At 40.6% G+C, this 27976-nt stretch overlaps 1 protein-coding gene across 2 annotated transcripts in view; it reads right to left on the bottom strand.

The window, feature by feature from the left end:
* ankrd11 (ankyrin repeat domain 11) overlaps nt 1-27368 on the bottom strand; it is a 114612-nt gene extending 87244 nt beyond the window's left edge. For both annotated transcript variants that reach the window (XM_074666936.1, XM_074666938.1), the window contains exon 1: nt 26914-27368. The gene's annotated coding sequence lies outside the window, so the exon portion shown is untranslated. The remainder of the gene's footprint in view (nt 1-26913) is intronic.
* Nucleotides 27369-27976: the final 608 nt, after the last annotated feature.

Raw genomic sequence — 27976 nt, 5'->3', positions numbered from 1 at the left:
AAAAAACTTGTTAACTCGGTCATAATTCTGTTAGTTACTGATTTGAATTGATATGCTAAGTTTTTTTCCTCATGTTACACATAAACAATAGAAATATGAACTCAAAAAGGTTAAGAGAACAACTAGCAAACGTGGGAACAGTGAATTTCTGTCACACCCTGAATGCAGCACAACGTGCAGGTAAACAACCACATGCCTGTGCTGGATTTGCAGTGCCCCGGTCAAGGGTTTAACCAAACACACCTAAAAATAATTAATTAAGTTTCCAATCTAGATAGATACACTGCACACTCGTATCACACTATGTGACACCATCTGTAATCTGTGTTTACATTCAGAAGTAGAACATTACAGCATTATGGCAGTAGCCACTGTTCAATATTTCTTCAACCAAATAGTAATTCTTATGCTGACTATGGGTTACAAAGCCGTTAAATAGTTGACTGATCTGTGGAAGTTGCACAGATTTGCACTTCACATCCTCAAAGCCAGCAAATTAATACTTAGGGATCCAACTTGTTGAGTTCAGATACTGATACCAATGCCTTGACTTATCAACCAATACTGATCTCATTCTAGTATTAATTCAACATTCTCCTTTCCTTAATATGAGGATTAGATAGAAAATGATGAACTCCAGGGTTTTCCAACTTGAGCTGACTAGATGAGCCCATATGGATCTGCCCACTGGATTGGTCTGTTGCCAACAGTATCTGATCCAGCTCTTTGAGTCTGTACTGGAACCCATGCTTAATACCAGGATGCATTCTGAACTACTTGAACCTCAGTTAATCTTGACACATAATGCTGTAGCTTAACAACACGTGTAACACATGAGCTGTACTATAATCAAGGTACATCCTGGTGGTACATTTCCACTTCCCTCGTTACACCCAAGGCAAACCATGTTACATATTTAAAGTGTTGCATTGGTTTATACTTTCATTCTATGTCCCACAAATAATGTTCCTGACTGTGGATACAGGACTGGAAATTTCTATGGGTTAGTCGTCTCTTGTGAGCTCAGTCATGGTTAGTGCAGTGAACACACCCTTTATTAAGTCTGAATACTAAACAAAATGAAGAAGCAGCATCAGATCAGAACAACAGCCAGGCTCGGTCTGCAGTATGTCAGAGCATCAGGTATCACAGCTTATTGTTATATCTTCACTAATTTGATTCAGTCATCTGCTTTCCTATGCTCAAACACAGGAGGGGAAATCTGACACTGGAGGGTGTGGGGAGAATGCCAGAGGGGGCAGCTGGGAAGGGGGGATGGGCCAGGAGGAGGAGAGAGAAAAAGAGATGCACACCACACCTCTCCTCTTCAAAAACATCTACATTATTGATAAAGCTTGGCTTCTGCAGGGAGGGACCACAGCTCACTGATCCCTCTGTATCTCAAGCATGAGCAACCAACAAAGCACATTGCCAGTCCTATCCCAATCAGTTTACCTCAAGACCAAACATGCTGCAGAGAGATAAAGCACAGAAGCACAGAAGACGACGATGAGAGGTAATAAAAAGCAACTGCGGAGGTGAGGATGAGAATGAGTGAATGAGGGAGCAGGGAGTTTAAAAAAGCGATCTAGATAGCACTGATAAAAAGGTGAGTCTGTCAAATGGCTGGGATGTGTGGATACCTGCTGAACAAGAAACTCTCTAAATAAAAACCTGATATTAAATGAAGGCAGAGAAGCAAGGCAAGGAGGAGGAGAGGGGAGGGGACAAGGGCAGCAATGAGAAGGCAGCAGCAGCAGCACTCGTGACACAGTTAGCGACAGCGCTTGTTTGTTTGGCACAGCCATGCCGCGGCAAGCTCAGCTCACTCTCCCGTTCAGCTCTTCTTGCTACAAATCTTCAGCTGTTGTCAAGGTAACAAGCTCTCTGGACTGAGAGAAAAACATATTCACATTCAAAAAAATGTCTTTTCAAATGGCCTCAACTTGCATGTGTTCCTGTATTTCCAGAATATACTATTACAGGTATCAGTTCTGCTGTGAAGCTCAGGCATACACATTTCCATATTTCATAGATTTTGATGCAGGAAAACAAAAACTGCAAAGATCAATTCATAGGTATGCTGCCTCTTCAAATGCATCAGCTGAATACATTTTTACTTCTCATAATTTTTCAGGGTTACACAGATAATGCAGTGGTGCTCAACATCTCATGCAAAACAAATGAACATTTGATTAACTGAAATCAAAAAGATACATCCCTACCCATTTAATCAAACAGATATAATCATTCATATAAGTACAAACACAAAGAAGAAGTAAGCAGTTTTTCTGTGAATTTCCCTCAAGGAGCACAGATAGTAAGTAACAGTGATATAATGCTGTTTTGCAGCAGGACACCACATCCTATGAAATGTTTCACTCATTGTTTTTCAAAGTGTACAGCCTCTTTTTGGATGCTGCACTTGCAGCAGTGTCGTTACAGCAAAAGAAGTGCTGCATAGACAAAACACGAAAATGCAGGGGACCAAGAGAGGGAAGTTGCTTATGAAGTATTATGCAACTTGTTTCAAGGAGTACAGAAAAATTCTTACATTACAACACAAAAAGTCTTTACAGTCACATCAGAAGGTGATTAATGAGGTATGAGCTTTACTTAGTTTGCTCTTTAGGACATAAAATGTTCCTGTGATGGATTGTTTTTAAAAGTGCTGTAGATATTCTTGTAGATATATGTAGATACATGTCTCAAACTATGGGTAACATCTAGACAGAACTTTTACATCCCTGTGAATCATGTGGCGGTTAATGGAAACGTTACACAATGACACGACAAATAATCACCCTTGTCAACTTATTTTATCTATGACAAAAATGGCAATACTAATATCTATTCACATTGATAAGCCAAAACATTCACACTAACTGCACAATATTGTGTATCCCCTCTCTCATCAGGTTGAGGTCAAAAAACACCCCTGTGTTGGCAAACATGGACTTCACTAGACCTCCAAAATCCTCAGATCCTTTGAAACCAGTAGGTTGGGGGGTGAGGCCTCCATTGATCAGACTTCATTGTCCAGAACATCCTGGAGAAGTGGATTTGACTTAAAGTTGGAGAAAATGTCAATGGCATCATGTTCCTCAAGGCCACCTTCAACCCTTGCTCTGTGGTTCAGTTCTGATGCCCTCGTCACTTCAGGTGGTGGACAGGAGGTTAACATGAGTAGTGTGATACTAACAGCGGTGCCTCTCCTGTTCTGATGTCTTTCAATCAGAACCACCAATAACCTTGCAGGGCTCAAGACTGCGACCAAATGGTCACATGTGCAAGATTTTTTCAGCATGTGCAAGTAAGAAATTATCTGACTGCGTTAGTGCGAGTGTTTTGATGAAGAGAACGCGCCATCGCGTACACACTATGCACATCACACACAGTCTATGATCACACACTTAAGACAGACAAACTTAACAACAATCATTTCACTGTTTAAGAGTCAGCCTCCTCTCTTTAAAATTTATGCAGCTCTGAACTCTCCGCAGAGGACTAAACATAAAATTTGGGTGATAATCAGGAGAAATCACAGGTTGGAAAAACAGCAGGATAAAGAGTTAAAAAGTAGGAGACCTTCCCAGATCAGCAGGCTTCCAGCACTCCTGACAGGTAGGTCTGGGGATGGATACCTTTCACATTTGAAACGGTATCAGAGCCTGGTACCTGGCAATTGGTATCAGTACTCAACAGTACTAATTTAAGGTATTTTGGTGTGTGTTTATGTAGTAATAAATACTAATTTGTTTAATGATAAAATCTCAACATTTATCAATTTATTACATTAGTTCTTTGAAATTTAACCTTGAAATTCTGTTTTCATGTCCAGTATGGAAAAATTACCTATTCCTCCACTCTCACAGTCACAAAGATGCGTTTAGGTACCTAAGCATGGTAATCTTTGATTTTGAGCAAATCAGTACTCAGTATGACAAATGGAATTCAATCCATACCCATAAAAGTAAGTAAAAGTATGTAGGAATTTACTAACTCGGTAGTCATTACTAGGTAGATCTGTTTAAAACAATAAGTTTATGTATGGGAAAGATTGAAAAAGGCGAAGATATATTCTCTTTAATGTAGTTTATTTTATTGTATTTAGTAAACTTACATACTTATGATGCTTTGCTTAAATTTAAAAAGCATTTTTGTTGTCTTCGTTTGAATTCATATAAAGGAAATAACCTGTTTTGTCAGCCAGTGCTTGTTGCAGACCAACTTCCTGTTTACAGAAAAATATTGGAAATATCATGACTAGAGTTACTGTTTACAATTTTCTGATTAACTATTAATGATATTCTGGCACAATTTCCCAATGTCAAGGTCTTTCACACACTTATGCTCGCTCATTTTCCTGCTTCAATAATAACATCAAATGTTGCCTGACATACCCCCTTTGCTGACAGATGTGAAGACAAGACAATTCATGTTTTTCATTTTACCTGCTTCTGGTCAGAATGTCGATACATGTCTGAGTGGTGAGTGTCACGCATGTTTGTACCAAGCGGCAACCTCTGGTTTAAAATTATGAGACAGGGTGATTTTTTTCCTAACTCTGTAGTTTAAAAGATAGTCAGATTGCGAGTTCACCCAATCACAGCTTAGCTCACATGACTGACAAGCAGCCTGTAGCTGTTTGTGAGCTGAGTAGAGTTTGGTTACCTAATTAGGTACTTTTATAGGTACCGACCGAATCCTGTCAAAAGTACCGGGTACCAATTCACATAAAATCAAAAGGTACCATGTTTAGGTACCTTACGCATCCTTGTGACTGTGAGGGAGTGGAAGAGTAGCTGATTTTCCATACTGGACATAAACACAGAGTTTCAAGGTTCTATATTACAGAATTAGTAGGTTAAATTGAAAACAAATTATATCTTATTATTAAAAAAATGATATTTTTACCACATAAATACAAAAAAGTACCAAAAATTGGTACCGTTGAGTACTGGTACCGATTGCCAGGTACTGGGCATTGGTACCATTTAGTGCTTCACGATTTGGGGAAAAGGTGCGATTTGCGATTATGTGGACAATATTGCGATTGCGGTTGTGCTTGCGATTTAATAAAAAAAGTTGTGTCATGATGAGTCTACAGACTTGCTTGGTTATCATGGAGAAAAATCTGAATTGCATGTGCTGACATTGCGATTGCGATTGTGATAACCTCTTTTGCGATTACGTAATTGCATGTGCTGACATTGCGATAATCGTGCAGCCCTAGTACCATATTGTTTCAAATGTGAAAGGTACCCATCCCTAGTGCTGAGACTCGAAGCCTGCCTGACTTCCAATGTGGCCACTGTATTAAAACAGTATGAAGCAGCCGCGTTAGCAGGTACGAGCACTAAAGCTAAAGCAGCAATAACAACAACACAGGCCGTGGAAGTCCCCATTCAGCAGGCATTTGAGAACTGTTAAAAGTTTTCTAGAGACAGTGAAAAGGCCACAGCCATAAACAACAAAGTAATGAGATCCATAGCACTTGGCAACCAGCCTTTTTCCAGGTGAAGGACACAGCTTTTTGCAAATTAGTTGAGCATTTGGAGCAGTGTGATACCCTCCAAAGTTGCCGCTTCTTCTCAGACATTTCCCTCCCTGCCTTGTATGATTTAGTCGCCACTTACATTCATAACCTGATCAACAAGAACAGACTGCATATTAGTTTCACTACGGACATATGGACTTCTGATGTTAGTTCGGTCAGTATACTTCGCTTAACTGCTCAGTGGTAAGACTTTCAGATGCAAAAAACCTTGGTGCATGCACAGGAGAACTCTAGGTTGCATACAGCAGCAATGATATGCCAAGCTTTTGAAACCATGCTTAAGCAGTGGGGTATATCAAAAGAAAAAGTGCATGTTGTGCGAAGGGATAATGCCCGTAACATGACGAAGGCCATGGAGGACTATGGGCTCTTCAGCGTGGGCTGTATGGCACACACTGTACAGCTCACAGTAAACAAGGCTGTGCTGAGCCAAAGAAGCATTATAGACTGTGTTTCCATCAGCAGGAAAATACTTGGTTACTTCAAACACTTCCAACTTTCTAACTTACATCTAAGAGACTTACAGAAACAAGTAGGCATCAAAGAGACAAGGCTTCAACAGGATGTAGCCACTAGATGGAATAGTAGATTCTACATGCTGAGATGTTTGTTGGAGCAGAGGCGAGTTCTTGCAGCATATGCAAAAGATTTTGAATTATCTGCTTTTCTGAACCCACATCAATGGACTTTAATTGAAAATATGTTGACTTTATGTAACCCATGTGAACAGCTGACAAAAAACACAAGCTCAGCTACAGCCACAGCAACCGATGTGATCCCATCCACTAAGGCTTTGAAACAGCTGTTGAACAAAACTGTTACAACAGATCATGGAGTTAACACTTCCAAGAGCACCTTATTGCAAGCCATAGAACAACGATTGAGTCACATCACAACAGAGCCCCTGTTTCTTCTTGCGACAATCTTGGACCCGAGGTATAAGGACTGCTATTTTGACCATGCGACAAAAAAGGTCGCAACAGAAATTCTGAACTTCCCTTAGAGGTCAATGCAGTCAAGTACACAAATTTTAATTAAGAAAATACAAAAGCCATTTTTTTTAAATCTCAAGAAGAAATTTTGCATCGCTGTGCACCAGCAGCGAATGTGGATGAGCCAAAAGTGAAGAAGAGCAAGGCAGATAGAAACAACAATGTTTCCTTAATGGACATGTATGAAGAAATTCTTGAAGAGAACTTGGATATCACAAAAGAGCAGGCCCAAAGCCAAACAGAAGGGCAGGTAGTTAATTTATTGTTTAAAAAAAAGTTTTGAATGTCTCTAACAAATAGACCAAAACAGTAATGTTAAAAACATAATTTTGTTCCTTGCTCTTGTTCTACTTTAAATAAAAGGGTACCTATCAGAACCCCTGTTTCCCAGATCTGAAAGCCCCTTGGAGTACTGGAGAAGCAACAAATCCAGGTTCCCAGACCTTGCTTTACTCACAAAGAAACACCTATCAGCCCCATGTACCAGCATAGACAGCAAATGTCTTTTTTCTGCTGCTGCAAATGTTATTGATAAAAGAAAGAAACAGAATTGGATGTGAGAAAGCAGAGGTGCTTCTTTTTATTTAAAAAAAAAAACAAAAAAAAACGTCCCACTGATACCCTCACTTAAATAGAAAAGATACTTGAGACAGAGTAACAATTGAAAAGTATGTACTTTGGAGGAGGGTAGGAAATGTTGAGTATCGGAAATTGAAAATCATTTTAAGTTTTATTCTAAACAACAATATTTCAGTGAAATCTCTATAATGCCCTGTGCAGTTAGAGCACATGATTTCTGTAAACACCTTTTGTTGCGAATGCAACTTTTTTGATGCTGTCTTTTCAATCTATAGAAGCTGACCATAGGCCAAAAGTTTTGAAAAGCCCATACTAAGATGCAAGTAAATTCATTGTGCAATAACAGTAGATTTTATTTTGATTTTACTTGTGTTTGAACCACTTGCCTATGTGTGTAATATGACACATCCCAAGGGTACTCAAAATGTATTATTGTTTTTGACTTGTTGTGTTGCCTTAATCACACAAAAAATAAATACAAGTTTGAGGAGCCAGGACTGTTATCTCCTGTAATGTTTAGGCTAGAGCTACTAAAATGTCATTTTATCATTCTTGCAGTTTATATTTTTTTGTTTGTGCAAAAACTGCAGACTATATAATGATTATATTAAATATAAAATTAATAACTAAACGGTTATTGGTATTGGTATCAGCCACGAGAAGCAGTTAAATATCGGTTTAAATATTTCTTATTGTGCATTCCTTTTGTACAGTCTATGGTTTGTGCACACACTGAACATGCATCAAAAATGCCTTTCCTAAAATATTTTCACGTCATACTGTCACCTGCATCAATATACTTACAGCCTGTCCATAGTGCAACTGTGGTAACAGGTTAATATTCCCAAGACAAGGGAACAAGACTGACACAGGCTCCTGATCTGAAATGTTCTTTAGTAAAAACAGAATGATGGCTTCATCCTTTCTTAGTTCAGCTTTCTCAGTGCCTAGAAGCAGGGTTCTCAGGACTGAAATCTGCACGTCACTTTTACAGAAACAGATTATTTTACGAAGAAAGCTAAAGTGAGATCTAAAGGTCATTCATTTAAACTTATATTTTCTTTTCATCTTCCTCAATTACAAAACACATTTTATAAACAGACAGAAGACTTCAGCCTGTTCTGCAGTGCTGGTTATTGCCCAACTACTGATCATGACTTTGCATTTATAACTAGGAACTGGAATGTGGCATTCAATTTTCAACTTTGGATAAAAATCCATTGCCTACTATGGTAGATTACATTTTAGAGGAAAAGTTTCATCCAATCATTTCGCAATGGAAAATTCAGTGTTTCTAACAATGGTATTATACAGTTGGTGAAGGCCAGCCAAGCCTATTCACTGACACTGTGATTTGATTTTCCATCATAAAAGCTTGCTCTGTCATTCAGCTGCACACACAACCTGAGCGTTTCCACACTTCTGCCATTTGTCATTTTTCTGTTGCCATGGTTGCAGTGAAAGACACGGCTCTGTGAATGTTGGAAATGGAGGGGTAGCTGCACATGGTACATTATCGACATCAACACCCCGCACATGCTCTAACACCACAGAACAAGTCGACTGTGTTGGTTCTGAAAGCCTGCGGCCATCCGCTCACCCACACAAATCTCAGCTGGTTGAAATGTAGGCATTTAATAAATATCTCTGGCTGACACACATTGTCTCCACAGATATACTTAATCGTGTATCCAGCTGAAGAGACAGCTATCTGAGTCCACACACAGATGTGAATCTCTTGTGTGTCTCAATATACATTTTTCATCTGAAACATGCCTCTCGGTCATGTGTGGCTGATATGCTCATAAAGATTTTCTAAGAATGTGGAGAAGACTTGCAGTGCCTCATGTGTTTTATAAAGTCCCAACTGTTGCTTTTCTTTTGCATTCAATAGTTTGTCCAACAATGGACTGCACAATTAAAATTCAAATATGTCTGCTTCATACGACAACAGTACAAAGAATGATAGCAAAAGTACTTTCCTAGTTCCGATTCTTAAATGAACAAGTAAGCAAGAATAGACCAAGAACCATTCAGACAGGCGGCTCATCAACAAGGCTGTGGAAGAATTGAACATAAAAGATCCAAATCACTTATTTATCATGAATACTTAGGAAGGAGATGGGAGACTGGCAACACCTTTTGGACTACACAAGACAAACAAATCATATTTGCAACTAGATTACACAACTATCCAGAAGTTATCCAGATTCCCCATTGTCACATTGTGCAAGTAGTTACAAACATAGTACAAAGAGCTGTGTTAAGGTAATGGCACAGAAAATTTGCAAGATTTTTCATGGGCGTAACCCACAAATGCATGCTCCTTAACAATGCCATCCAATTTAAACTGGGAATAAACAGGCTTTCCAGCAGTTTAGGATCTATTGTCAAGAAGCATTGTTACAACAAAGACATAATCTACCAAACGGCAAACTACCTTATCTTTTGTACCAAGTTATGCCATCAGGTCACAACTTCAGTGGATAGTAATAAGTTTAATATTTTTATACATTGACAAGCATAGTCATTTATAGCCCCTTTGGCCTGTACCTGTGTTGGCTTTGTGAACTTTACTGTCCCTCTCTTGTCCACTTGAATGGTACTCTGGTTTGCTTCCAAAACTATGCAAGCGCTGCCCAAGGTCCTAACAGCTTAAAGTGATACTTCGGGATGGGACAAGTTGGGTCCTATCACAAGGTTTAGGGCAGAAATTACCCCTACAGCAGTGATTTTGTGCAGCAGAAGCCCAGGGCGCTCGCACCAAACACCCCCTCCATGCTCCTCCACCGGTTTCCTCTGCATTCAGATGGGGCCGTATTTTACTTGACCAAAAACACAAATAAACGGACTGATGAGAACTACGGCCTTTTTTAGCGGTGTTTTTGTGTAAAAGTAATGCGCTGAAAATTCTCTAAATAAAGGGTGAATGCAGACCGGTATCAGGTTTTTTCGGTGGGAGTCCGTTTATTTGTGTTTTTGGTCAAGTAAAATATGGCCCCGTCTGAATGCAGAGGAAACCGGCAGCCGAGCATGGAGGGGGTGTTTGGTGCGAGCGCTCTGGGCTTCTGCTGCACAAAATCACTGCTGTAGGGGTAATTTCTGCCCTAAACCTTGTGATAGGACCCAACTTGTTCCATCCTGGAGTATCACTTTAAGGGGCTGTTTACATGACAATAGCTTGAGGATGAAATGCAAAAGTATTGTTGTGTTTTGACTGCTCTTTTGCACAAAAACATTGTTTTAGCCGACCTAAAGTGCAAACTTTTGAAAACAGCCTCTAAAGTGATTTTTTTTCTGAAAAGCTACAGCCATCGTTGTTGTGTAAATGGCAAGCCAGCATTTTCAGTGGAAAGGCTGACATCATTCTTTGCACATACAACAGTACCGTCGTTACTATTGTCATGGACAGCTAAACTTGCAGACTGTATTTCCACAAAATGTGCATCTGTTGCTCTACTTCTGCACTTAGCATTTGCCAATACTCCAGATGATCGACCCAACTCGACTTCGGTGGAAATCTATCAAAAGCCGCTTCTGGACAAGACTGTTATAGCGCCAACAACAGGCCTGGCATGCCTACTACAACGTTTCCAGTCCCTTCGATTTTCAGTGTATCCGCAAATTTTTTACTCTGCATTTTTGTGTTTTGAAAAGGTGAAAAGTTGTGTAAATAGGGCCTAAGAAGCATCAACAATCTAGTGGTAATAAGCAATATGGTTGTCACTGGGCTTTTTAACCAACAGAAAATTTGCTCACCATTCCATGTGTGGTTCATTTTTACATTAAGCTGACAGCACCTAGCTGAAATAATCCACCTCGGTGTATGTGAGAGTGTGTGAGCATGATGCCTCTGTCACCTGGATGTGGAGCCATTTCAGACCTGTCTTTTACTGTATTCTGCTCTTTGACAGTGAGTGCACCTCTACGTCTTTTGGACAGGCTTGAGCCTGACGCAAACACTCCAGGGTTTTCTTTTACAGATTTCTCATTTCGCCCTCATTGGAAAGCTGTCTATACACCAGGACACAGTGTGCATGAATTACAGCCTCCTGAAAGTGCTGCAGAGCATACAGAGTGGGGATACTGTTTCAGTGAGTGCACACGTTTATGTTAAGACAACCTTTAAGAAAAGTTTTTTAGGGGTTTAGATGTTCAGTATGTTCTTAATTCCTCACTGTTAGACGAGAAGAGAAAATCACACAGGGGTCTGCTGCTAAGGTTTGATCTCTGAGATGAAAAGCAATCAACAGCTCTCTCTCTATACTGTGGAGATGTGACTGCAGCCATGTGAACACGCTGCACACAGCTGCACATTTCTCTAGACCATGGTCATTTAACACTTTCTTGAGGGCTACCAAATTACCTCCTGGTGGAAAGCACTGTTCATACATTTGTCTGTACAAAAATACAGTAAAAAAAGACTTAACAGAGAAAATCTGTTGTGTTTCTTTGCAGAAAAAAAAGAGAAATGTGCTGAATGGACGGGTTTAAAGAACCACTCCTCAAGAACACATTTCTGTTCAACTTTGATTATTAGATATTCACTCTGAGTTCAATACAGTTAAGTACAGAAATTTTAATTAAGAAAATACAAAAGCCATTTTTTTCAAATCACAAGAAGACAAAGATTTAGAATCTAGCAGCAGAGAAAAGCACCCACTGCATATAGTTTACAATGCCTTTCTCCACAGAAGGAAATAAGGCGAACAGGTCCAACGCCCTTAGCTTCCTGCGAGCAGTGCTTCCTGAGGAACCAAGGCTACTGCAGAGAGTTGGAGATGAGGGAGGAGACTGTCAGAGAAAGAGAGAGACGGAGGGGTGAGGACCATGTGAGGATGCAGTATGCATTCTTACTGCTGAGCTTCCAGATCTAAAGATGGAAGAGAAGAGGCAGCATAGTGGAAGTGTAAGCAAACAGCAGAGAGAACACGGGTGTTGGGACGGTTAGAGAGAGGACAGGAGGAGAGCTGAGCCAAGTGTGTGAGAGAGCAGCATAACAGTGCACCACAGGACTGAGAGCAGGAGATGATTTAATCTGTCCAAGAATCACAGAGTGTGATGCGTTCAAATTAAACACGGAGCGCACGACTACATTGAACATGTGTATGTGGTTGTGAAGAGCGACTGTGTCTGTATCTCCAGAGCCACACATACATCAACATGCTGAGGGGGAAAGCAGGGCAGGCTTTGAACGGAAAATTTCAGAGGATTTTGATAAAATGTTTCTTATGTGGACAATCACTACATTCCAAACTCCAGATGAGGCTCTTGATTACAAAATAGTTTAATAGACAAGTGATTCATAAGAGAAAAGCTGCAGCAACATGCAACAGCAATGACACAAGGTTCATAAGCAACAATGCGTTTTTTACAGACTATACACAGGGAATTCAAGAATGAACAAAATTGAGAATTGCAAATTACAGTTGCTAAATGTTGAACAGTTTTGTGTGTGTACAGGTTCAATGCTATGTCTTAACTATCTGAGAGATGCTTTCAAAAAATGTGGCTGTTGTAATGCAAGACTAGATCCAATTCTTGGTACCCTTTTGTTTCATCAGTGTTGACCAGTCTTCCTAGTGTGATTTTTTTTTGACAGCAAAACATTTTGACAGTTGACTCCTTGGTCTCATATGTGAAAGTTTCCCCCCTGTGCAAGTCCACACCAAGTCCACTCAGACTCAGTCACACACACATCGGGCCAGTGTTGCCAAATTTGGTTGAGCTATTTCCGCCCAATCACGTTCCAAAACCCACCCACTTCGCAAAAAAACGCCCAATAGTGTTTTACACACAAAAACATTTGATATTTTAATAAACTTGGATTTAAATGCATTTACAGTATTAAACATTTAAGCCCAAATGGCAAGTTGTATTACTACAGACAGTGCATGTCACAGAAAATGTGGAAAAAATGCACCTCTGGTATCCCAGTGCCAGGCCCAAGTTGAGCATGCGGGCTTCAACCTCAGGCTTCTGTGTTGGCGCACTATGTTAGTTTGTTGATGTGACGTCACGTTGTTATGGCGACATTGATAGCGACTGAATAACTCACTGCAAATAAATGTGTTTTTAATTGAATATAATACGAGTGAATTAAGTATTCTGAATTTTGTAATTGTACTGTTTTCAAACCATAAAATAACAGTTTGTTGTGCTGTTTCCACAATATAAAAAAATGCCAGATGTTGGCAAAAGCAGCCCAAATATTATACACCCGCCCAATGCATTTTTTCCCTTCCAGATGTAATCAAAAGGAGCCCAACTGAGCGGAAAACTCCCCAATCTGGCAACACTGGATGGGGCTTTGTATTTACTCAGTGACATTAAAAGGAGTTTATGGTGATGTAGAGTGATATTATTTTCTTTAAACCCTTAAAAAAATTTCAGGCATGGAATTGCCAAGGCTTGGGACATCTTGCACCCTTACAATCTTCAAAGTTAGTGACGTGTCACACAGTGTATGAACGGTAAACAAAACAGCAAAATAAATAACAGAGTGAGACTTCTAGCATCCTAACCTACAGCACAGATAAACCAAAAATCGGCACAAGCGGCAATCTAGGCAAAACCAGTATTTCAAAAATTCCTGATGCCAAGAGAATAGGACTGTGAACTCCAGGAACTTGCTTTTTATGGAATCACTTGAGTAACATACAAGTGTTTAAGGAGAGGCCCTGGTGATATTCAATTTAGCTGTACAAAGTTAGTCACGCTGTGTGAGTTAAAATCTTCACCTTCTAACAACACATTCAGTCAATTCAAGCTCAAGCTCAACACAAGCATGAGGATGGATACTTACAAATGAGAAGTTTTGTCAAATTTGGCCTGTAGAGGTCCTTAAGTCTCCTAATCTTCCTGTTTAACCATTACCAATTCCAAAATAATCTAGAAGTATCACATCCCTGAATAATTTGGAAGAAATGTTAGCACACCAATCTTTTTTAAGGAACTATAATATGTAAATATTCCCTCAGTTACTTTCCTTTTCTGTTGAAAGGAATACAAAGACATGGTTTCTGAACACATGTTAAATTTTACACAGGATTTTCAAAAATCATCTACCGAGGAAAAAACAGTAATATTACAAAGTTTGCACAATTAGCACAAAATGAAAACATACAGTACATTGAGCGAACACATTTAACTGTTCACCTTTTTATAATAAGACTGCATATCCAAACAGGCCATGAAGTGATGGTGGGTGAGAGCTGGCTTTGCATAAGTAATGAGAAGGAATAAAAGACTGTCCTACATCCACACCAGAGATTACACTGCTGGCTGCTGTTTCTAAAAAAAGATTCACTGCAGGGAGTATGAGTGACACACACACACACACACACACACACACACACACACACACACACACACACACACACACACACACACACACACACACACACACACACACACACACACACACACACACACACACACACACACACACACACACACACAAGCACAAAAACAAGGCAATGTATTTATAGGGAGGAAGGTTCTGGTATCAAAGAACTTCAAAGATCAGTGTCTGGTTAAGTGCAGTCGTCCAATCACAGATCTGCGACTATTCCGAGTCTTGGCAAACAAACACAGTGAAATGTTGGAAAGATTATTGGTCACTCCAGGCCAACTTAAAATGTCCTCTGTATTTCCTGTTCTTCTATTTACCACTTCTCATTTAGACGGCCTCCTTTCTTGGCAAAACAAATAACTCAGTGAAGTGTCTCTGCAGTGTGACACAGGGATACAATATGGATGTACGAGCCTCGATACAACAGCCAAACACATTCTGGCCTGTAGCTTTAAGAAGGGCTCTGTGTTGCCACATATTCAGCAGGGAAAGTCCCTGTGCAGGCTAACTGAAGATGATGTGATTTTCCACTCTCTGCTGACTGCTCTGGCTGAACACAAGCACTAATTCCTACCCCGGCACTAAAATAAGAGTTAAAATGTTTTATTTTTAACTACACGGTGACTGAAAAATGCTACATATGGAAGCCTGGAACTGTGGTAAATGTGGAATTATTGTACGATAATGACACAGTGAGTTATCAAAATAGATATAGGGTTGCTGACTTCCTGGTTAATATAACCAATTCATCATGTTAATACTTCATCAACAACAACAACATGACTGCATATGAAATACACACTAACATATGATTATAACCAGCCATCATACCCTTCCTCTGTCCTGTGTAGGTGCTTAGACACAATGGATTGTCATTTTTAACCTGATTATATTTCAAACCATCATCAGTCAATTCTACATGCACGGTACTAAATATACATGCAGCGTGCTGTCACAAGATAAAGAATAATGGGATTATTTCATCAGTTCCACGGCTAGCTGTAAAAGCAAAATAAGCATCGAACTGTATTAACAGCACAGCAGTGTGACAAGTAGGAGCAGTGTGGATAACAGGCAGGTGGGTGAGCTAATTTTAGTAACACCTTATGTCTTGCCATCTTGCTTCTTATGACATTTCTTTAGATTATGTACTTGCTTTAAGTTTTGCACATATACCCAGGCTTTTTTTAAGCTTCAAATGAAAATGTCTGTAACACGTACAGTGCCTCCTCTGGGACATCACTAGGTGTGCACTTTAACAGAGGAAGGATTGGGAAGTACAAATAGGAAAGACAGCATATCTGGTATGATTGCTATGTAACTTAGGACAAAAAGGAAAATCTCTCATAAAAAATTAACAGTTAAAGTTTCAAAGTTGTGTTTTTTCACCCGCACTGCTCACAACCATAGGCCTTGTACACACGTAGCCAGGTTTTTTTCAAAAATGAATATCTCATTCCTTCTTAAAAATACTTTTTCCACATGGGTAAATCTGCCAGTGAGTGCTGCTCGAAGTTTGCCAAACCCGTATTGGGCAGTGTTCTTATAGGCGACAAACCCGTGCCAACCAATCAGGATGAGCCCTGTCATTCAGCTGTGATGTTTGAGAACCGAAAAGTCTGTTCCCGGCGTCTACACAAAACCAAGAAACTAGGGTTTTCCAAAATCTTCACTTTGGCCAGAGTTTTCAGAAAACATTGTTTCGGTGGAGTAAAACTACAGTCACATGTGGACGACAGGCCAAAACATATAAAAATATATGAGGTTTCCAAAATACCTGGCTACGTGTGGACATGGCTATGGAGTCATTAAGACATCATTTATTATCCATTTGTTTCCAATACAGAGTTTTGAAGCCTATATTGTCATCGAATGCCATATTGAAAAAGCTTGACTTTGCCGAGCTTCACAAGAATTGGACGGGGGTCTTTGGCCTGTTTGCAGACAGTCTTGCTCTTACATAGGCAAGACTCTTAAGTCTGATTACTTCAAAAATAATAATACTCATAAAAAAATAACTTATTAAACCAAGCAGCTGCTCCTGCAGCACCACTGCACTTTTGACTCACTTCAGAAAACTCCCTGATGGCATAGCTGAAAGTTCAAGTACTGTAATGACCTGAATATGACACACCATGTCTGTTAGATGTAATACATGCTGTAGCCAATAGAATTAAAGTATCATATAAGTATTCTGAATATGAGCTTTTAGCTATGAGCTAAGCATACAGGTGAAGCTTAACAGTCAGCTGCTGCACAAAATCCTACACAACATTATTTTGCCACAGATCTGTTGTTAGGAACTAAAGGGCAATTTGAGATTGGTAAATTGTGTCCAATACATGTTGTAGCCTAACACAACAGGGAACCATAGCTACGCACAAGAGCAATAATGACAGATATCAAAACAGGACCTCCAGAGTTGTGCAAATGCTGTTGAGCTAAAAACGTCTTCAATATACATTTCTTACACCTAATCTGAGACATTTTGAACTAAGTCCTATCTCTAATTCACAGAAATTAAAATTGACAAGTCACATGCAAATGACAGAGAAAGGAAGTTAAACATAATAGAAAAACTTTCTCTTTAAGAAGATGTGAACATAGTGCTGATTGGGGCTAAGTAATGGCACAGTCCTCCGGGTACAATAGGTATCAAGATGAATATATTAAGTATAAATGTTTGCCTCTTAATGTCAGCAATGTTACTCAATACTGTGTCTGACACATCAACATCTACATCTAACAGGAAGCAGTGTACACGGCTCATGTGTAACAGGAAGGTACCTCATCTCTTCCAAGCAGAGTGAAATATTGTTCACTCATAGCCAAGCCCATGGTAGTCTGCTTAGTTTTGTCTGTCTTCTCAGGTTTCTTATACTCAGCAGGCTACTATTATCTGAAAAGAATTAGCCACAGTTAGCTTGTACCCTTTGTCCAGCTAGTTTTTGTGGAGTTTTGTTCCAATGTGGAGAGAGTGTAACAAGTGGAGTGTGAGTACACAGACAGAAACCGCTGCACTCAGTCCTATCTCAGCCCACTCAGAGTGTTTGTTTAGTGTATGTTAAGCTCCTTCGGGCGATACTACTGACACATCTCTGCCTGTACTGTTTAAAAGGTGCTTGTATTGCTGTTCCAGGCAACCCATCAAACACTTGATGGGGTGGGACTAGTCACCCAGGTAACCAGGCAAAAAGGTGCTTGTTAGATGACCATCACAGAGGCAGAAAACCCATTTTTGGGACAGTTGGTCTGTTTTTTGTATTTTTTATGATATCTGAAACCATACATTTGGCTGTTCATTTTATCTATCCAAAATCAAAAAATAGAGACGGTAACACAACCTCCTCTGTTTGCCATGTAACCTTGAGCTGACATATGTGTGTCTATTTTTTAAGGTAGTGAGCATGGATCAAGATGTTGTATTTGTTTTTGAAGAAAGCATTTAAATAGCAACTGTTACTTCACCCCTAACTAGGTTCATTTTCTACAGTCATATTTTATACGTCTCTAAACAGGGCATAGACCTGCACATGCTATTTGCAAGAGCCTAAAATTTAGCTGTGACTGGCTGCAATTTTCCATTACCCTAAACTTTTTAGGATTTTTTTAACTGATAAGAAAATCAATATCTTGATGCTTTGGTGGTGCCAATACTTTTGCACGTCATCAGCGCCAATGTTGAGTATGATGTGGCAAACTAATGTCATTCAAGATGCTATAAGGAGGATCTGTTTTAATTGGACTGCCTCGTCACCACCTTCTGGCCCAGAGTGTCACACATACTGTCCTAAACTACTACTAACTAATTTTCTTTGATCAAGACAACTTTTCACTGGATACAACTAGAGCCCGACCGATTAATCAGCCCAACCGATTATAGCCTGTCACCGATTAATCAACATCGGCCAATATATAGCCGATTATAAAAATTTTTGCTCCGCAGAGATTCTGTCGCTTCTGCTCCTGTGTGTTAATTAATATAAGGCTACTACACAGCATCTCACTTCATAACACCATGCAGGATTAACCTGGGCTTATAAATTCACAAGTTAATGTCAATGAATTTATTACATATGTCAGCTGATATATCGGATATCAGCCGATATATCGAATATCGGCCTTTATATCAGATATCGGCCTATATATCAGATATCGGCTTCTTTTTGCCCCCATATCGGTATCGACATCGGCCCCAAAAATCCCATATCGGTTGCACTCTAGATACAACGCGATGAGGGAAGGTATTTATCAGCACAGTTACAGAGCGCTGTTGTTTAAAATATGACAACAAACAAACCTAAGTTTGTACCATAAGCCAGTAGCCAGCTATAAGTAGCGCTAATAGCAGCCCAGTGCTATGACATAAACACAGGCAAACTTGACAACAAGCAAACTGTCAATTCGTACGTAGCCATCCTGATAGACGTGTCAGCAATGTGTTACATCAGTGAATCCTGGTCATCTCCTGTTGGTGCTCATCTACCAAGCAGAGCCAACGTAACCATCGTTTTCAGCAGAGAAAAACAAAATCTCTTTTCTCACATCTAGACTTCTTCAGCTGGTGTGGTGTCATGGGGACTTGGACGAACCACAAATCAATCTAGTCTTGCTTGACCTGATCAGGAAGCTATGAAGAAACTACAAAGTAGCATTTTGAAATAACCTTTGTTGGTGCTGATAATCTCATTTTATAGTGTGAATTACGATCGGGCACATATCTAGGAGGGATACTTTTCAAGACCACTTTTAAACTCCTCACAGCCCCTTTAAAGTCAATCAGAGGACGTGTTTGGTTTGAACTACTGCTGATTTGAAAAGACTCACATATTCCCCAAAATGCCTCTCAATCAATGTCACAAGCACACCTCTGAGGACATCTTAGTTATCCTAGAAAGCTGGATAAACTCTGATAAATGACACACTGGCCTCATTTGTCTGAGCTACAGTTTGTATCATAAGCCCCTAATGAGTTACAGAGCAGGCGTCTTCTTCCAGCCAAAAGCACAATATGACCTCCATTACAGTGGGCCAGAAGTGGGAGCCTGAAACTCTGCAGCCCATGCAAGCTTCACAAATAAGCCTTTATCAAGAATTCACATGAGTAAATCATCTGTCTGAAGGCAATTACCCTCAAAATGTGGAAGAAGGCAAAGTACAAACAGCAGCATCGACAATAGGTGTAACAGGAGAGAGCTGTTAAAGCGGACAGTGGGATGAATCACAACCTCTTTATAGCCACCAGCCAGGCTGTAAAGACGGAAAAGAGCTGAGTGGTGAAAATGCATGTAGTGGTCAAAAAGGGTGCTTAGACCCTTTGTGTTAAGCGTACTGCCCCACAGCATGCTGGGGGGAAACAAAGTATAGCTGCATGTATGTGGTGAGCCGGGGTATAGGCCCTGGCTGGCAAACCTCATCTCTTTGGTATTTATGTATGCCTTTGCTTTTCATTCACATCCCACCCGCACAGGCGCAGAGGCCTAGCTCTCCACAGTATGCCCCTCCCCCCTTCCTGTTGTTGCATTTCGATGTAAACGGGTGGATGAATGGCTGCAGCTGGCCCATCAAAAGGCCAGCCCTGCTAAAGGGCCTTGGTGATTGAGATTCAGCCAGGCCACACCACCTCTACCCTCCCCCCACCCAACACTTTGTCCTCACACCCTTACCCACTGTCTCAGCTCATAGCTCATCTAACATGAGGCTGATGTCGAGGCACAAGTAAAGTGATACAGCTGATTCCTCCCAGAGGTAACAGATCCATTTTATTCAACACAGTGTGATGAGGACTGGGCAGGACAAAAAAAAAAAAAAAGTCTCATCTAAACAGTCTCTACAGAGCCTCTTCCGCATAGACTACTCTACTACCACTTTGGCCCAATTCTAATGTCCAGAATAAGAAGCTATGTTGGCAGAAGTAAATAATAAGGCTGAAGAAAAGGGAAAATAAAAGTCAATGGCATTATGAAAGCTCAAGAGGATCTTCCAGTTGATTTAACTCACATAGTGCCTGTAAACTTTTTTAGGACCCTTAAAAAAACATCTTGCTTCCCAAAATGGAACTTGAAAACTGAAGAGAGGCACCACCACTGAAAAATTCTGCATAGGGTCTGGCAAAAATTTGGAACAATTTCCAACTGACGACTAAATTAATGTGCAAAACACAATGCGTAAAACTGATATGACTGATTTGTGTGTTACTGTGCTGTAACTAGGGCTGCAGCTATCAAATGTTTTAGTATTCGAGTATTCAACTGAAAATCCTATCAAATAATCGAGTAATCGGATAAATACATTTTTGTTTAGTTAAAGAGCAGTTATTTTTCAAATGAAAATTTTTCTATTTAAGAAATAGAATTTTCTGATACAGCATGTCAATAAGAGCACTTGCTTTGGTAGCTCCAAAATCTGTAAACACACTTTGACACATTTTTTGTGCCTTGTACATCTCATCAAATGTTGCAGACCCAAATGGCACCCGTTTCGTAGAATGACCCATTAGTTTCCAAACTCCATAAAAGAAGCTAGATTTGTTGCTAGTTGCTCTTTTGTATAAGAGGTAGCTTGAGGGGTCTGAAAACTCTCTTAATATGGCCTCAGCTCTATTTGAAATACCACTCTTTGATCTTTTCTAAAATTAAACGATTCCTCGAGGTGGAGAAAATTACTCGAGTAATTTTTGCCATCGAGTACTCGAATCATTCAAGGAATCGTTTCAGCTCTAGCTGTAACACAGTAGCATAATTTGGACCAGCGTCTTACATCAACAATGTCTGACCAAGGCAAGTTCAGGAAGTGATGATCCAACATTTAGACACAAACTGAAAAGATCTTATGCTCCAACCTACATTAGTCTCGTATAAACTATAACAGCACCAAAATCAAGTTCCACCATCACACTATCTTTTACAGTCTCATTGTAGCCTGAAACCATGTATTGCTGTTGACCTGGTGTGTGACTTCACATTTATAAACAGCGCTGTTCTTCCCTGTCAATTCTGACGCTTCACACTGCCACAGTCTACTCCCTGTTCCACCTCTGTCACTATCTTTTTGAGGGGATCAGAGGTGGAACAACTTTGGGCCACCATTAGTCTCAGGTGAATTACACAAAGCACTAAGTAAGTCTCCTTGTTGTGATTCAACCACAATGTTCAGTTTCAAAGGGTTGGAAATAGAGAAGCAAAATGACAAGATGAAGGAGAGAAGGCTGAATGAGTCCAGGTAAGCAACCCTGACTTCTCTTTCTCCCTGTGTGTCAGCAACAGGCTGAACAGACCAGGACAGTCAAGCCCAGAGGGACACAGCACACAGACTGTCACTGCCATCAGATCGCAGACTGGGGCCAACTAACCTCAGGACATTTTCAACACTACGTATGGAGAATACATCATCCCATGCAGTCTCCTGCTCAACAGCACACCCCATCATAACGCCAACTGTTGTCTCCAGATTTGTACCACCCCTTCTTAAAGCCTGCCCAGACAGGGGCACACAGCAATTGGCAAAATAGCGTTACCTTCACCGGTTCAGTTTTTCTATATCAGAGACAGAAAACTGCAATTCTTCAGTAAGAGTAACCCTAAAACCACCTAGCTAGTGTTTCATGAGTTAACTGCCAGTAATCACTAAATAGAACGCTAAGCAGGTATATTTTTAGGCTGGAAACTTAAACCAACAAGATTCTAAATTTGATAAACAAGCCACCAAATACTGCCACATTAATCACACAACAGTGTATAAGCCTTCTGTTCTTTGAACCTTAACACAATCATATTTCATCCTATCATTATCAATACAGCTCACTGAAATTTTCTGCACGACTAAAAGTTTGAGGTATATCAGTTAATTCACTTGAATAATAAGAGAAAAACATGTCCATTTGCCAAGCCTTGATCAGAAGGATCAAAAGCCACGTCTGTAAAAAGCACATTTGTGGAGAAGCAGCAGCATGCCAGAATGAAGAATCTTTCCCTTTGAAGAGCAAGAGATGCAGGGAAGAGAAAATATTATGAAGAGCAGCACAGCGGAAGGCAAGGAAGTAAGCACACCCCAACACAAGCTGGAGACACAATCAAGCACCAGGACCTCTAAAACCCCAAAATGAGGTTCTTTGGTCCCTGAGGGAAACAGCAGGGTTGGGGGCCGCCATTTTGTTCCATTTCGCTTAGAGGATAGAGGAGGGGGCAAAGGAATAGGCTGAGTTTCAAAGGGCTTCAGATGCCATTTCAGTATCCACAGAGATTGGTACTGGTAGAACAGCAGCTATAAAAGATTTACACAACTCGAACTGGGAGGAAGAGAGGCGAGTGCGACAGAGAGACCAAGACATGAAGAGAAAAAAGGAGGCAGAGATGGACAAAGACAGGCAAGAAACAGGAGTAGCCATGCTTGTTTACCTAAAGAGACCACACTCTGTTCAGGAGAGGGGGAGGGGAGAGGCAGCATGGACAGAAGGCAGACAGGCAGAGTGGGTGCTGGACTTAAAGCTAAAAGCTCTTTTTGCAAATACAAATTGCACAACCTGGATGTTAGCCTCTCACTGGAATCTAAACAGTTCTGTTGAGACAGTATTCGCTGAGAAATTTCACAATGTATTGCATACTATGAGCCACCCACACATCTGAGTATTATATAATACAGGTTTCAAAACAGCATGAGAGCAGAAATGCATCACCCTGTGACACTCACACATAAATATACAAAAGTTGCAATATAAGGCATGTTGATATTGAACAGACTATGTGCTACTTCAACACATGACAGTGTTGTGGTTACAAGCACAATGGTTCCTGTTTAGGAAGGGAGATGTTTATATTTACGGTCACAATTTGAGACCGAAGCTTTGCAGAAATGTGCAGATTGATGAACCTGATGCATTTAGCACCACACTTGCAACTAAGGCTGAACAAAGAGACCATATTAGTTCCTGGAAATAGGCGGCGTCCCGCAAGGACGTTTCTGAATGCTCTGAACCTCTCAATGCACAGGCTTGTAAGGCAAGTTTGGTCAAGTTAGACACTTCTTGGTCTTGGCTTGCATGGTTCCAGCCCCTGCCTTGATGAAAAACTCAGCCATTTAATAACAGGATTATACAGCTGTGATCAAATGGGTTTCTTTAAGGACAGTCCACTAGTTCTTCACCCTCGTTTGACTACATTCAGATAACCTGAGGACACACAGACAGCTTGTTGGATTTCAGCGCGTTCTCCAGGAAAAGCATCTGGATTACTGGCTTCCAAGCACTACTTAAGGCTGACCAATGTTCAGTTTGATCACCTGCACGCGAGGAACGGTGCCATGGCTTCTCTGAAGAGCATATACAGACTAATAGGGAGGTATATAAATATATATTCGGCACACAGCGGAGCGCATTTAAGAATAATTGCACAACCTTTGACCTACAAGTTGAAATGAAGCAACAGGAGTTTCATCAGTTCAGAAAATACCGGTTTATGTTTGGTTTCATGAAGTTGAATGAACGATAGCTGTCTACCGCAGGGGTGTGAAAAAGACGGCACGCTGAGTGTGCTAAGAAGTTCAACTTAGATTCTTATGGATATTTAAAGTGCCGTAGGTCAGCTGCTAGTTTCCAAAAACCAGGATTGAATCAGGAGAACCACTCATGAGGGATGTCAGTAGAGGCAGGCATGACATGCACCATGCATGGACTGTAAAAACCATTTCCTTTACTAGTGTGAGCAGGACAGTAGACTCTGTACATGGGGCACCTGCTGCTCTGCCAACTGTACATTTTTAACAACTGACAGCAAAGCTTCCAGCTATCACTGTCATAGCAGCTGAGGAGAGAACACTGGATGCAAAATTACATCAACGTTGAGCTTGACTATAACTGCCTATGGTAGCTTCCCAGACAGACCTCACTGAGAAGTCTTGCTTAGAATAAGTATGAAGGTTGTTTTTACCCTATGGTTCAGTGTCTCTTAGGTTGACTGTAATTCATTTAAAAACATTAAGCAGAAAGTTTATTGTTGTTGTCAGGAGAGATTAATGAACTGTGCTGGTGACAATTTAATATGCAGTCATATTCTGTAACATCATGTCAACTTCAGCAGTGCCCTCTTACTTTGCACTGTGTTGTGTATCACCCGTGATAGATGTTTAATGACTCAAAGAGATTTGTGTTTTCATTTGGGTTCAACGTTCTGAGCTTCAGTACTTGTGCACAGAGGGTTATTCAACGATGCTTGGCCATAAGAACCATCTGGGTGTCCTCAGCAACTGTGACTGACGAGCGACCCAAACACAGAAACTGAGAGCATCCTGTTACTTTCGTTGTAATGTTTTCATCAGTTCAACGGTTTGTAATGAACTTTATGTGTTCTTCATCCTCCTCATTTGGGGTAAGTAAGCTTCAGAGAGTATGTGATAGAAAACTCAAGACTCATGTTAGCCTAAGAGTTATGTACCAACAGAGCTTGTTTAGGTAGTTTTTTTTTCATCGCACTGTCACAATGGACTGAGGATACACAAGGGTCAGCAATTATCCTTGAAGTTTCACTGAAATCGACTTTGTCTGGATTGTTGTCAGGCAAGAGTCACAATTACTAAAAAAGCTCAAACATTGACATGTTGCTTGTCTCTTAATTACCAATAACCTGTGGCCTCAAATTATAATCACAGCTCATTTCTTTCCTGACCTCACAGAACTTCATTTCCTGTTGCAAGCATGGAGCCTGGCTTATTTCTTGGGTCATGCTAGTAAGGTCCGGCACAACCTACAGCGGATATTCATGGAAACCTAATGGGACAGTCAGCTCAGCAGTGCTGAGCAGCAGAAAATTGCAGATTTTCTTTTTGGGTACAAACGTGCTGCGATATTTGTAAATATCTGCAGTGTATTTCATCTCCATGGGTTTAGAGGAATACACACAATTCTAAGTCCCCACTGCTGTAATAGATTTGTCAACTACGAGCCAAGAGCAACAAGCTTCATAAAATAAACCTCTAGTTAGTCCAGCTGAAAAGCATACACAGCAAAAAGTGTCCACCATATTTGAATTCTACACATTCAAGTGGAAAACCCATCAGTGATATGTGATCATGTGTTAAGCATTACACTTATCTGTATAAACACTTACTTTAACTTCACATCATACACATCACAATCCTCATGTAAACAGATTAGTGCATGTGACAGTGTCTGGATTGAGGCTTTTACTATAAAAGAGAAATAGGACCTACGCAAGCTCTAGGGAGACAGAGATATGCATCACTGCCTCTGCAGTGTAGTCAACATGAACGCCCCAACCAGCTAAAGCACTCTCAGTATCTTGGTGGAAAACACCACCAGCGGCACTGCAGTGTTTTCCTCAGCATTGGTACTGCACCAAAGTGGAGAGCTTCTCCTCCATATTCTATTTCCTCTACAGCTCATTTCAAATCCCACCATGTTTTGCCCCTCCTTCGCATGATTTTGAAGACAGAAACACAAGCACTGCACTGACCTAACTTTGGTAATTGTGACAGTCTTCCTATCCAAACAGCCCACCACAGTCTCCTGTTTATAGAGTTTCTAAAAACCCAGGTAGCTCATGAGCTACCAGGAGCACTGTGATTTCACAAACCATCTACGTGTGATTTGTTTCAACGTGTTTCTAACAGTAGGGTTTTAAGCAGATCCGTTTTGGTGTAGTGCTAGAGCACACATGCATATAAACAAGACACAGTGCTCCATGACAGGAATTTATTTCACTGAGCACACTTGACTGCAGAGGCTGGTGGTTAAAAATTCTTCATGAAACTAAAAAGGTATACACTAGTGTTTTTGTCACACTTCCCTACTGACAATGATACTTGTGTTATAGGACCGTGCATATGGTGAACTTTGAGGAAAACAGAGGAAGAGTGTGAAAACATTTAACTCATAAATTATCTGTGACTTAACTATGGACAGACAGTGAAAGTCAGTTTACTTCTGCTTACGAGATAGGACCACATACACCAGGTCTACACGCACGTGCATGCGCTGTTAAAATAAAAGCACTACACGTCTCATACAAACGACTTAATAACGCCAAACACTGGACTTTTGGCTCTTACTGTATGTAGCCATGAATCTAACACAAATACCAGTTTCAGCATTACGGGTTTAAAAGGGAAATTTGTGAGCTTGTGTTCATATTGTCAACATTTCCAAAAACAACATCGAGGCACATACTAAGTCGGGCTGCGTTCAAGAACCTGAGCAGCGTGCTAAAAATATCTGCAGATTTCCACTGAAAATAGAGTAACATTCACATGTAACCAACATAGCATTTGAAGCATATCCATGCTATTTCACTCCCGAATAACTGGGAATTGCAAGTTGACCTTTGTCGCAAAACAGAAATCAGCCAACCACGGGGGCAGCGAGTCAGTTTGTTGTTGTAAACGCTTAGCAATGCAGGACCAACTCAAATGCGACTTACCTTAGTGTGAATTTCCACAAATTCAGATAGATATCTAAACTTGTAATGTTAAGTCTATGCCGCGATGTTTGCCACCGATGCTGGAAGGTCCCATTTGTTGCCGTCGGTTCAGTTTCGACTGGTCCGGAGGCACACGCATACATTCGCGTCGACCATTGCAGCTCAGAGTGGCTCTCTAGTATCGAGGCTAGCGCTAGCTTGTTAGGACCGTGTAGACCAACAAACAGACGTCCAATGCAGAAAACAACAAGATATCCACGAAAGCTCGTTTATAGCGTCGTTATTTCATATTTGCCACAAACTACGAACCTCAAACACTCCATATGCACGATGGTGGGCTTGCTTCGATGAACGTAAGCCATCAAAAGATCATATTTTGTTTCGGTTTAATCCTCTCCGCCAGCCAGTACGAGCGGTTTTCGAGCGGCCTTTGACTTCGGTGTATAGACGCTCGGGACGGAAACGCTTCGGGACTGAGACGAGCTTCCTGATTGGTCCTCGCGTCGTAGGCGGATACCGTTTTCGCACCGAAGGAAACTGACGCCATTTTGGGTCTACATCTCACCCTGCTCATAGATCATTTGGAATACGAGCGAGGCTCCAACGTGGCTGACCACCGATCGCAGTTTCAAACGCTAGGGACGACACTCCATTATATAGTTGGAGACTTCGAAAAGGAAATGGAGTACATAGATCGGGTGCACTCGTTTTATACATATCTAAAATTACAAGCTTTAAGTTATAACTGTTTTGCTTTATCTCTAGATCATATACAGACGCATATTATTCCTGTGGTAGTTAAACTCAATGAATGCTGATCTTTAGTTACTCAAGGCGCTTGCAACAAGATCCAGTAGTCAATACAACATCTGCACTGACTGATCTACTTCTCATACACAGAAATATATACTGAAGCATTTACTGCTGAATAGGTGAGTATACTGGGCAAGCTATTTTGTGTCAAAAGGTCGAGACTACAACACGAGGAAGAGTACATTGTTATCACATAGTTTGCAGGACAGCGGTACGTGCAGGTACACAAACCAAATGCATCCGAGGTCCT

Source organism: Halichoeres trimaculatus, unplaced genomic scaffold (genome assembly GCF_033239565.1).
Source record: "Halichoeres trimaculatus isolate MK-OKI-2021-1 unplaced genomic scaffold, fHalTri1.1 fHalTri1_scaffold_3, whole genome shotgun sequence".
Classification (NCBI taxonomy): domain Eukaryota; kingdom Metazoa; phylum Chordata; class Actinopteri; order Labriformes; family Labridae; genus Halichoeres; species Halichoeres trimaculatus.
This window is presented reverse-complemented; position numbering and strand designations above follow the sequence as displayed.